The 13,084-nt window shown below is 35.4% G+C and overlaps 1 protein-coding gene across 2 annotated transcripts in view; it reads right to left on the bottom strand.

Moving 5' to 3' along the window:
* The window catches only part of sfl (N-deacetylase and N-sulfotransferase sfl), a 103,319-nt gene that overhangs the window by 71,745 nt on the left and 18,490 nt on the right, over positions 1–13,084 (bottom strand). The window lies entirely within an intron of this gene.

Raw genomic sequence — 13,084 nt, 5'->3', positions numbered from 1 at the left:
GGGAATGAGAGTATTGCCGGGAAAACCCTTACCCCATCTCTCAGTCCCTAACGCTATACTTTCCAGCTATCAAAGTAGCTTAGGCAGAAAAGAACGAAGACAACAGTGCACGGCAAGCAGGAGCGACTCGGGAGCCAGACAACGCGCCCCTAGCGGGATTTTTAGGAAAAGTCTCGAGCTACAGAGAAATATAAGGATAAAAGCTGAAAGAGGCGGGAAAGGCGACGGCGGCGGCAATGCGACTCCTTTTCCAGCCTTCCTTACCCTTTGCCATGGTTTGAAGACAAATCAATACAGTTCATCAAATAAAGTATCGTCATAGTTAGCCCATACCTGCCTAACTGAACTGAACCTTGAGATCTATATACAGGCGGCATTGCGTATCTCAGTTTCTTCATGTTTGCAACTTAATTGAGGGTAATCATTGAACTGGTATAATTACCACCCCGGGAAAGGTTCAGGTTTAATTTTTTGTTTCACCACCTAGTCCCTACCTGACCTTGAGATCCCCGGGAAAGCCTAGATGCCCAGATTTTTAGTCTCCAGAGGTTTTCTTGTTGGTGGTGGCTCTTTTCAGGAAACGACGTTTGAGAAATGGGCTTTAACTAATGAGATATTTTTCAGTCTGCGCTTGAAAATTGTCTCTTAATACTAGAGCCGAGTTAATAACGAATTAATTTTGGGAGGCTTACATCTAATTCCGGTACTCTCAGACTGGGTTACGATTTAAAAATAAAACTGAACGGAGTTAAAAATATATTCAAAACAACAAATTGGTAAGAGTTCAAAATGCATTAATATTAAAGTCATACTTCGATTTACGATTACGTTCTGGGAGATGGAAGGAAGATCGTATATATATATATATATATATACAAAAGTTGCAGTACAGTCATTTTATACTTCGCAACCAATAAAAACGCTCGATGCTAAAAAATCAGGGCAAGTTATTCGATAAATTCCATTTTAAAACTTTCGGTAACCTCGTCAAAAAAAAAATCGACCTTAAGTCGATAATGACGTTTTGTCTGACTCTGGAGCTAGTCCATCAGAGATGGTGCAAGGATGGTGATTCGATGGTGCACCAGGGTGGTTTTTGATCAACCTAGTGTACGTTTTTTTTTAGGATTGAAAGGTGGAGGAGGAATTATTAGCGTCAAGAGATTAAGGGCAGAGTTTTTGGTATATTAAGGGGGACCCGGTGCAAGGAATAAAAAAGGAAGGCAGGCAGGAGGACCTCGTGGAAGAAGAAACAGGAAGCTAGTTCCACCACGCGTCGTAAAAAACCGATGGTGGAGAATGCTAAACGACTTTAGTGCTGGATTGGTTCAACACACATACATATATGCCCATCACCACTTAACACTACTGCCAGAGTCGGCGTAGTAAAGGCCAATTTATAACAAGTATAGCTAAAAAGGCTGCCTAGGTTTTGCTAGCTTGCTAAAAACAATAAAACTATAAAAGAGGCGCCAAGAAAAAAATAAGAAAACCATCTTCTATCTCTGTCTCATGCGGAGTTTGCAATAGGAACTGGAAGTAAGTGTCACCAAGGCAAACGTGTAATAATGTTAAAAATTAAATTTAAAGTTATAGTTATAGGGCAAGATCATAAACCAAATTATTGCTCCATTGGCTTCCTGTCATAGAAGCTCAAATAGACAGACAAAACTTGTATTCAACTAACGATTCTGGACTGGTAAAGTTAGCAAACGATTTCGGAATCTGAAGTCACCAAAGAACAAGGACACACAATATTGGACAAGACATCATCATCCACAATCATCAAGTTTTAAATGAAACTGCGACTCAATATTGTTATTGTGGATCATTTTTGCTCAGGCTTACATCATTATTTGCCATGAAGTAGAAAAGATACCTCGTTGGAATGGACACAACAACACAGAAAACAATTACCCTTTTCGAACGACACCGAAAATTCTCCATAAAAAATTTACTCCTCTCTAACCCGGACGCTGTTGTCTTTCTTGTCGTAATTTTGATATAAAAAAGAATGTGTTAAGGAACTATACAAGTAATCAACTTGCGATTGGTTTAAATGTAAATGGACCCAGGCACCATTTGGTAATTGTATCAAGTTAGGTTGGCTTATAGATCGATTGCAATCTACAATAGAGCGTTGATTTTAATTGTTGCCGCGTGTACGGTATTAATAAGGATTCATTTAGACTGATTAAAAGTGCTCTGGTCAACGTCAATGGTCAGTTATAGCTGCCCGAGACGTACGCGTTTGGGAAGCCCTAAAATGTCTGCATGGGTTTAACGATCTGACGTTCGTTTCTAGCCTGCATGAACTAAGTACCATTTAAAATAAAATCGAAATGGTGTTAATATTTCAATTAAGTTAAAGGGTATAGATTACGTATAACTGTAAAGTAATTTAAATTGAATTTAAAATGCAAACTCGATCAATCTTAAAATTTCATTATAAAATATTTTTCACAGAATAATTTACAACGTTTTACAATCGTGTCTTTAAAACTGAAAATATTAATATCTGTTACTTCAACCCTTCAATTTCCAACGCTTATCTTTCAATTTTTCACATCTTTGCAAACAAATACAAAAACAGATTTTATTAATAAACAAAAGCAGGGTCAACAAACTTATGCTAAAATTAAATTTTTTCAAAACATGGAAATTAAATTAATTATTTAATTCGGGACTATTTAACTTTTCTCCGAATTCTTAGATACGAAAAACACGAGAGTAAGAATCAAGAAAATAATCCGATTTTCGTCGTAAAAATGTTCAAAAAACGAAAAAAAAGATGGGGATTAAAAAAATTAATAATAAAACTTTGTCGTCAGATCGTAATGGAGCAGCTTAATGAGAATCCCAGGAAGGAGAGCTTAATTTATTCGCAAAGGCGACTGACTAACTCTTTTAATATTCAACGATGAAAATTATGAATAATATAACCGTTAATCAGCAAAGGGGGCTGGCTCCCTGGGGTTACTACTCCGTTACAAAAAAAAGCAATGTGGATCGTCATAATAAGAAAAATTCATCGCCCACTCAAAAAAAAGGATGCGAAGTGAAAAAAATGGTTACAAAGAGTTGAAAACTGATTGCAAAAACCAAGTAAGTAATAAAAAGGGGATAACAGAAGAAGGATGACACTCTGTAGTTATGTAACATTATTCTTCCCAGGCGAGGGAACCCTTTTTGTTTGCTCTCCTGTTTATCAAACTTCAGATGGGTAACTATCGCACCGTGCAGGGTGAATTCTATAACTAAGGTTTCCCACAGTTCAGTTCAAACAGTTCAGTTTTCGGTTCAGTTCAGTTATTTTCGGTTTCAGTTTAGGGACTAAACTGATTTGATTGCTTCAGTTCAGTTTCGGTTTGCATGTCTCCAAACTGATCAGTTTTCAGTTCGGTTCGGTTTATTTCTTAAACTGAACTGATAAAAACTGAACTGAAGAGATAGTTAAATACTCTTTCGATCTATCGCCAGAAACGATATCAATACGTTCCCACAAACATTAGTAGAACAATAGAAAACTGGCATCGTTTAGTATTGCATGTTGTATGATATTTTGAAGGATGTGTCGCGTAAAGTTACCTTATTAGTATCGCGTATATTTCATAATTTATGTCGCGTATATTTAATGATGCATAGAAATAAGCCATTAATTTAAGTCCCGTGACTAGCTGGGACCCTCTGCAGAGAGACTGAGGCTAAAAGAGTACCAATAATTAGTAACTAAAAAGGGTATCTTAATTAGTTAATTAGTTAATTAGTCAAATCTAAATTGTACAATGTTAATAATTAGTAGTTAGTGAAATAAACATGACTCTTAAGGTATGGCACTACATTATTCCACTACTTAAGAGTAGTAGAAAATGTTAGTGGTTAATAGTTACAATTTGGGTATTTTGGGCCTCTGACACCGTATTTTTCATCTTGATAATCTCTGAAGGGGTTTTCGGTTCAGTTCAGTTATAACTGAAAACTGAACTGATCAGTTCGGTTTCCTGGCTGAACCGAACTGGTAATTTCAGTTCAGTTTCAGTTCTTGAAAATCTTAACTGAAAAGTTTCAGTTCAGTTTCAGTTTTAGTCCAAAACCGATTTGAACCGAACTGTGGGAAACCTTATCTATAACTGATTGGTACTAAATCCTCAGCAATCAACCCACAGATTTCGCCTTGATGTGGGACAAAAATCCACAAGCGCATGCGCCTTGGCAAATAGTTAAGCGCTTAATAGAGAAATGATGAGGGAACTATTATAGCGTATGTGATTAGATTTAGTAACCCTCCAAATCTTCTGATGTTACAATTACACCGTTTTGAGGTACACTTCTCTCGAACAGAATACACTTCTGGTTACTTTTTGGCTAAGTTCTTGGTGCTACTGGGCAGAAAACAATGTTACCTATCACATCCTAAAAGGATTCCGTCTTAGCGATAAAACTTGAAAGAGTTCTGACGTGCGAAGTTTCACCCCAACTTACCACGTCCATTCATGACCTTAACTGAACTAATATTTTTTAAATAATTTCTTTTAGATACCTTTCTTTTGCAATGAAACAAAACTATCCCATAACGATAAGGGTTCGATAAAGAATTACTAGTTTTTTTTCTCTTCTCAATAATGGCAGCTATAAATTCAAGGGCGACCTAGTGTTATAGAAGCAGCTAGTCGCTATTTATAACAAGCGTAGCGACAATACATCTTTCGCGCCTTGGTGCACGGATCCCCCACTCGCGTTCCATGCGTGGCAATATAAAGCTTTAATATAAGAAAGCGGTATAGCAGACTTGAGCAACGAGAAGAAACAAACTGAGAAGAAAACTCGGAGAAGCGTCCTTGATTTACGGTGTAAAGGAATCTATATTGGCCAAAACGTAAGCGAGTATGGCCACCGTTTGGTAATGAGCTAAATAACTCGTTATTCATTTTGTTCCATCAAGCTTTTATTCTTAATTTCTTTGTAGAAGCGCCTGATAGACCATTTCGATGTAACGAAGAGGGAGAGACGCAAGGGTAGAACTCTACTTTCCATGTCGCTTGTGGCGCCTGCGCCATAGTCATTTTGTATCAATGTCCCGATACTGAGGGTTGCCTACAGACGTTTTAACGTCGAAAAAGCCTATGCCTTATGGGAAGGAAACGAAATACTAAAAATACCACACTGTGCAGATTCAGTCACTAATGGTACGTTAGCTAAATGGTCTGAAATAGACGATATTACCGTTAATAATCCCCTTTTATTCTTAAATGAAATGACTATGGACATTGCATCCGTAAAGCGAGAATATACATCAGTTTCTTTTTGCTTTTTCGAATGCCAGCTATATCATTTGCGGCATAACCATAGGGAGGACAAAGACGGACGTTTATCTTACATGGAATTATTCCCATATACTAAGAAATAAGACCCATAGATATAATTTGAGCTGTAATGTCATGAACTCAAGTTCAAGCCGGGCCCCATCCCACTTTCCCTGGCAAAAGGTATGGTTAATTGCAACCTAATAAATTTATAAACTTATGCCCCTGTGACAACTAAATACGTTGAGGAATGGTTTGATTTCACGGTATTAACAATTCCAGAGATTTCGGCAATATTAAATAGGAAACAGGACATACACTCTACCATACTTTTATAAATTTCACACAGTATATTATAGGCCTAGTTGAAATAGAAATATATCAATATAAGTCAGAAGTAAGATTCCTCAAGACTCTAGAGGGTTAAAACAGCGAAGGAAAGCCAGTGCATGGCGCGGGGGCCTTTCTTGGGGATTTGGGCCTACGGAGCTTTAAATTAAGTCCGAAGCGGTCTTGCACCTAGCACACTCTTCTCGGTCCTTCATTCACCATCCTTCACACCCTCGTCCGCTATCCCCGAGTGAACAATTGTATCGATTGGCCGTACGGACCTGTCTACTAATAAATCCAGCTACCTCGATTATAGTCTTATATGGCTAACGGGGGCCCTCGTCTATATCATACGCACCAAAAGAAAAGTGCACCGCCCAACATCGTCAGCTATAGAGAAAACGTGCCCGAGAAATGTCTGAAAGCCTGCGAAGGTAAAACGTAGTATTCCGAGTCAGTCTTGCTTAGAGGAACGTTTAATCCATAAAACTATACTTCCTTACGGGATGTTTTTGGGCTAAGCAAGGTTGGTAAATACTACATCATCGCCACCCTTTCCGCCTCTGACCATGGCAGGCAGCCGTTTCGATCTTTAACCTTTCTAATTCGATTTACAAAAGGCTACGTGCGATGTTTTTATGTCTCGAGAAGAAAGAATATGATGATGGGAAGCAGAGTCACGCCAAATAAATAACAAAATGCGGTCTAAGTCAATTAAGGTGAAATACGAAAAGTTATGTTTCCTTATGTTTAAAATAAAAAGCCATGCCAGAAGTATATAATACCTATCTTCGAGAGAAGTGTACTATAAATAACAAAACGGGGTAATTGTAACATGATTCTTCCCAACATCATTTTACATTTGGAGGAAGGTTAAATCACATACGCGATAAATAGTTCCCTCATCATTACTCTATTAGCGCTAACTATGGCGCATGCGCTTGTGCGTTTTTGTCCCACGTCAAGATAATCAAGGTTTGTGGGTTGATTACTGGGGATTTAGTACCAAACAGTTATAGACTTCAGCATCTGAAGTTTGATGAGCTGGAGAGCAAACAAAAAGGGTCCCCTCGCCTGGGAAGAATGATGATACATAACTACAGTATTAAGAGGATACAGAGCGACATCCTTCTTCCATTATCCCCTTCTGGCAATATTAAGCTATTCTCCATTTTAATAACGGTCCGCCGTGAAATAAGATTCAGTTACTTGAATCTTTTAAAAATATATTGGACGAAATATCGACTTATTAGAATTAAAACACTAAAAGGAAGTATTCTGAGCTTAGAACAGGATCAATACTAGATCAATCCGAAAATTTCATATCAACCCACGGTTAGATAAATAACAGAATATATAATGAATACAACGAAGCCTACACATGTTCCTAAAAATAGAGCGGGTATGTAAGAGTCCGTGCTTCGTCGGAGACCCTACCTACTTAGAAAGTAACGCCTACGGACTTTCCGGTCCTACACAAGGGAAAGAGAATATTCGGACAAAACAAACTAAATACGAAACTGAATATTAAAAGCTTTAATTTGAGAGAGAAAAAAAGAAATAAAATATTTTTGTGTTACGAAGCCTTGAACCCTTTTGATTCATAGGTTTTCCCCCGAGAAATAAAGGTAAATATTCGCAAAGCTTTTACTAAACAAAAGAAAAAGAAACAATACAGAGGGAATATTTCAACTATTTTCCATTTTTCTCGACATTCTGTTTTTTTTTCTAGATAATTTCCTGAATTTTAAAGGATGTACTTCAATATTTGATGTTGACAATTTTTTTAAAAGAAAATATTAGGGTTTGATATACCTGTATCTATACCTGTCAGATTAAGACTTTGCAATCTAACGACAGTGTGTTTAGGAAAAGATCCCCTTAAATAACGGTTTTTTTCTATGTAGCCTATAAAAGGAAATATATTTAAAAAATAAATATATGATCTTGAGGTTCAGGCTAGCAGACGCCACTAAAACCAATGGCGGAGACGCAATAGTCCTTGATAGTTTTTAAGACTAATTAAAAGCCAATTATATTGTAATAAGAGATGATTTATTATTTTAATATTGTTCCTTTTTTATTTAGGTTTATATACTGTTATGTTATAAGAACCTATACTTTAAATGATTTAATTAACTGAGCAATGAGATTTAATTACTTTATTTGAGAAGATGGTTAAGTTTATGGAATTTCACAAACTATAAAATGCCTTGCTATCTTACGGAAGCTGTTAGCCTCTACTCGTACGACATCGTTAAATTATTAATGCTGTTTTCAATGCATGAAAACAAACCGAATTACAATACAAACAACAGAACAGTAAACCAAGTTAGGAATAAACATTAACTTAACAAGAAGCCAGTCACATTATTTATCATTCCCTCTGCAAAGTTGGGTATCTGCACGACAAGTATAGGCCTACTTCTTCATGGGGGGTAACGGTGTCGTGCAAAAGTATTAAAAGCAAATTGCAAGCATACCAAGAGTTGATGAAACGATTCCCCATGATACCCTTCACCTTACCCGGTTGGCATGCACCGCGTTTCATTTCTACGGAGCCAAAGAGGACAAAGACAAAGTGTCCTGCACAAGCGAGAAATACTGGCTCGGTTGCTACACCTAATTAGTTTTGGACAAAAGCATCCGAATAAAACTATACCGGACACTCCCCCTTATGACCGCCGCTGACCAGTCTTTCACAAAGTTCCCCTTGACCAGCTTTCCAACTATCATTTGTTTAATTGGTGGTAGAAACACGCCCCTCCCTATACGTCATAAACGATGGTTACAGCAATGGGTATTGCGAACCCAATAAGAATTTATTGGAATTTTCATAGGGAAAGTTGGAAAAGGTCGTAAGTATTCTAAATATACAATTAAAGTTACTATATTTTACCTTTAAACCTAATTTAATTAGCGAATTAGGTTTCGGGAAGGTTACCGTGTAATGTTGACGCCTTCATTTCAATTTTGATTATTACAGATTGGAGTCGAATCTCTACACGATTGTAATGAATTCCTTGGTCACCCATTGAATAAAGAAGATGTTGATATCTTTCTAGAGAAAAGGTATCGATATACTTAAGTATCCTGCCTTTTCCTTCATTAACGCTATCACCACAAACATATACTAACCAAACTTCGACATCTGACAAAATTTTAAAATTATATTAAATTGCTATATATTAATTAAAATTTGGGAACAGATATGCTAATTTCCAATATGTCTTGTTCGAAATATTACAATATTTAATTTTGCCTGAAAATTTTTAAAAATGTAAAAACAAGTCACTGAAAAGCTAATGCATATAAGTCGAGTCCCAAGCAAAAAATAAATAAAAAGAGGAGGGAAATAATGGCTTAATTTTCTAATTCCTTAAAATTAAGAAAGCTTACAAACTTCAAAAGGAGTAGAAGCAAATTAAAGAACAAAAGAACTAATACAAACATCAAAAGGAAAAAAGATAATCCCGAAAATGGCATTTAAGGATTAAAATTCGTTAAATTTAATAAGGACGTCGCCTTTTATAATTAAGAAAAACAAGTTAAAATTAATTTAAACCTAACATAACATACAGCGTGTTGCGAAGTACAGTGGGATGTACGATTTTGAGTCGAAATTGTTCTATGACGTGTTGCCTTAACCCTAAGGGTCATTTGAGTGTTTTAGGGATGACCCCTTAATTAAATTTGAAATCATTGTCTTTCAGTATCCCAATTAAATTTAAAACAATCAAAACGGTATACCCTTGTGGCAAAATATAATAGAACATTTTAGACTCAAAATGGCCCACTGCACTTCGTTCCTACCAGTCTTTTTGTAAAATTAAATGTTTAATATACTTCAAGTCATGTATTATAAACTATATCTTATTTCCTAAAAGGGTTCTTGGTAAAGAACAAAATTAATAATTCATATCGACAATGTAGAACTTAAAAAAATAAATAAAGATATTTGAAAAACTAAATAAAAAATATTCTTATTGCTTTAAACTTACTGTTTACATAAAAGTAACATATTTTAGGTTTAAAACTTAAACAAACATACAATAATGTATAGATTTAGCGTTAACAAGATGGCCAAGGCTATAATAAAGTCAGCAACCACGTACCAAAATCGTTAAATATTTTAAACTATGGAAATATGCAGGCTTATTCAGCATGAATGTATAAAACCAATAAGTATTCAATATTTTCGTTTACACAGGACAATAAAGCTGCTACCGTGTTTCATTAAAATAAAAAGGTATATGCCATTCTGTTTCAATGTTATGAAAAATGTTGAAGCTTCCATATGTATCTATCTATGTATGTATACTATAACGCCAGGTATAGCTATATAATATTATATTTTTCATTTATGGTCTATGGAACATTTTCATTCAACTTTCGTGTAGGAGTACAAAGTTCAATGTAGTTTATGAAGTTTATTGTTTTAAAAGAGTTGGGGGATTTTGTATAAAGTATAGCCTTACACGGAATTGCAATAACTTTTAAGGTTACCTTTAAAAAAGAAAATCTATACGCTTTATAATGGTTTTTAAGGTAGAAAAAGGCTTAGCATAAAATATTAAAAATGCATTATGGCTTTTGAAAACAATACGATAGCTTCGGGAAATATCTATTTTACAGAATTGAACGAGAAAACGTGATTAGATTTTATAATTTAGTGAAGTTTTACACGCTTTGTTAGAGGTAAACACTTTGAACTTTAAAAATTTAGCATCAAGTCTAGAGTTACCTAAAAGCTAGCTTGGAAGTAATACCGAACCGGCTTTGTTATCTATCCAAAAATAATAACATACGAAACCTGAAGGTTTTAGCTAGATAAAAGTGCCCGTAATAGAAAACCGTCTTCCAATCACACTTCAAACAATATACTAAAGGTATGGAGGATTGATATGCTATGTTGATTTCGAAGGAAAATAAAATAGTACGTATAAATATTTTCTTTTCACTCTATATAGTCAAAGACTTGAAAAGAAAAACTCTTTGTTTTGGGCTATTACGTTCCTAAAACTTAAATGGGTGAATCAAGAGAGAATGCTTTTGAAAACAGAATGGGGGATGAGATTTCATTTCACCGGGACCGGGACCGAACTTAAAAACAATATATAGGCATATATATCAGAAGTAAATAATAATTCACTTCGAGAGAAGTGTACCATCCACAAAGCGGGGATAATTTCAAGATGATATATATCAGAAGTAAATAATAATTCACTTCGAGAGAAGTGTACCATCCACAAAGCGGGGATAATTTCAAGATGATTCTTCCCAACAACAAGGTTACTAAACCGAATCACATCCCTCATTATTATACTCTATTACAGCTTAACTATTTGCCAAGGCGCATGCTGCGCTTGTGGATTTTTGTCCCACATCAAGACAATCAAGGTTTGTGGGTTGATTGCTGAGAATTTAGTAAATACCAAACAGTTATAGAATTCACCCTAGCACGGTGCGATGTCCATCTGAAGTTTGATGAGCAGGAAAGCAAACGAAAAGGGGATGAAATTGGGAAGATCCATGTTACATAACTAAAGGATACAGAGTGTCATCCTTCTTCTATTATCCCCTTCTGACATATATATAAAAGAAAGTCCAGAAAAACATTAAGACAGCAGCTAAAAGATCGTCTTTTATCCGGGCAACTGGCTGATTTAATAAAAATAAAAAAATAATAATAATAAAAATAGGTCTCGACTGGCAAAACAAGATACGATGAGACATAAACTAAGCTACAAGGTTGTTTCAACTTCCAAGGAAAATCTAAGTGTATACTTATAACTTTTAGAAAACAGATTTATCTCAATGTTTCAGGTGTATGATCAACTCAAGTCCACCCGTCTCAGTCAACTTTCTCACTCAAATAAGCCTGAGAATTTCGGTCAACAATTTATTTAAAGTATTTTCATTTGAAATTATTAAAAGTTGTTTAAAGAAAATTAATGGTATAGTATAGATAAACAATTAAAAATTAATGTATAGACTTTCAACAACCAATAAGAGTCGGGTTTGATTTTACAAAAGATAAAATTCCTTAAAAGAATTAAGCTAAAGATTTTTCTATGAAACAACTCAAATCTCTGATCAAAAACCAAACCAAACCTACTTTTTCCATCCAATTTTAGAAGTTTTCCAACCACTTAAATTCCAGACATACTAAGTATAGTTCCAAACAAAGACAAAAATAAAAACAAAAGGATTAAGAGGCCGGAAAATCCCAATTTCCTCCCCCCTCTGGGGGAAAGAAATAAAGAAAAAATCCACTTTCAAGTTACGATAAAGATTGCGTTATACTCCTTTAATGTACATACCTTTATATATATATATATATAAATCCCTTATTCTTAGAACTGTTTTTGACTATAGCTTTTATTTCCATTTTAACTTTTAAAAGATATAGAAAAGGGTAGTCCATAGTAAATTAGAGTCTAAACTTAGTTCAAATCCATTAATAACAGTATATACGATACAGGTTAGCTAAAAGGGGCGACCTATCCCAGTATCCCAGTGAAATCGAAATCCTAAAGTTCACTACTACCTCTTTTCTTCATAGCATTAAAAGTTGAAAATGACCCCGCTATTCGAAATAAAAAATACCTGGAGAACATTACAATCTAAGACTATAATGGAAGTACGGTGTTAAAGACGGTGTTCTATCCCTTGGCAATGGTCTAAAGTTAAGTTGTGACAACACGAAATAAGGGCAATGTATCACGGCACTACGAAAACCAAGATTTCAAGTTAGAGTAGAAATAGCAAACATCGGTAAAAAAAAAAAAAATAAAAGAAGGCAAACTTTTCCCCAGTTGGCGAACAGATTCTAAAACCAGAGTATCTTGAGGTGATGGCGCGTGAACTGTTTGTTTTTTCTTTGGTGGCATTTTTTAAAAAAACGAGGACATGGAACCATCGGGGTACCATCTTCAGAATGATAGTTTTAGTATCTGTGACGTTCTGTGTCTTATGGGAAAGTAAAGGTATCGGTTGAGGTTTTACAACTTTCCTTTCAGGCTTGGTTGTATCTATCAACTGTTTGCAATATCGGTGTTTGACTTTTTGAGCTGTTTTTGGGACGTGGTTCCTAAGCCTCGAAGAGTTTGGAAATCAATCACAGGCCAAAAAGCCAGTGCGAATAAGAGCTTAGCTCTATTTCTCAAAAGTTCAAGATATCGTTAAAAACATCCTTCAATAACAGCTATAGAAACGCGAAAGAAGACGCAATCGGCTAAATTGGGACCTAATTTAAAAACTCAACATGAGTTGACCCTTATTGATTGCTTCCCAAAGTTTTCTTTTTTTTTTACAACTGTAAAACTCGGGGAAAAACTATAGCAGACTTTTCTGTCAGCTGGACCAAAAAACCTAGAGCTTTTATAAAGTAGCGTAACATTAGGTGTATGGGGGGGGGTAGCGAAAAGGCGCATTAATCAACGCCACGG

Source organism: Phalangium opilio, unplaced genomic scaffold (genome assembly GCF_054372755.1).
Source record: "Phalangium opilio isolate 3A_F unplaced genomic scaffold, DU_Popi_V2 ptg000082l_1, whole genome shotgun sequence".
NCBI lineage: Eukaryota > Metazoa > Arthropoda > Arachnida > Opiliones > Phalangiidae > Phalangium > Phalangium opilio.
This window is presented reverse-complemented; position numbering and strand designations above follow the sequence as displayed.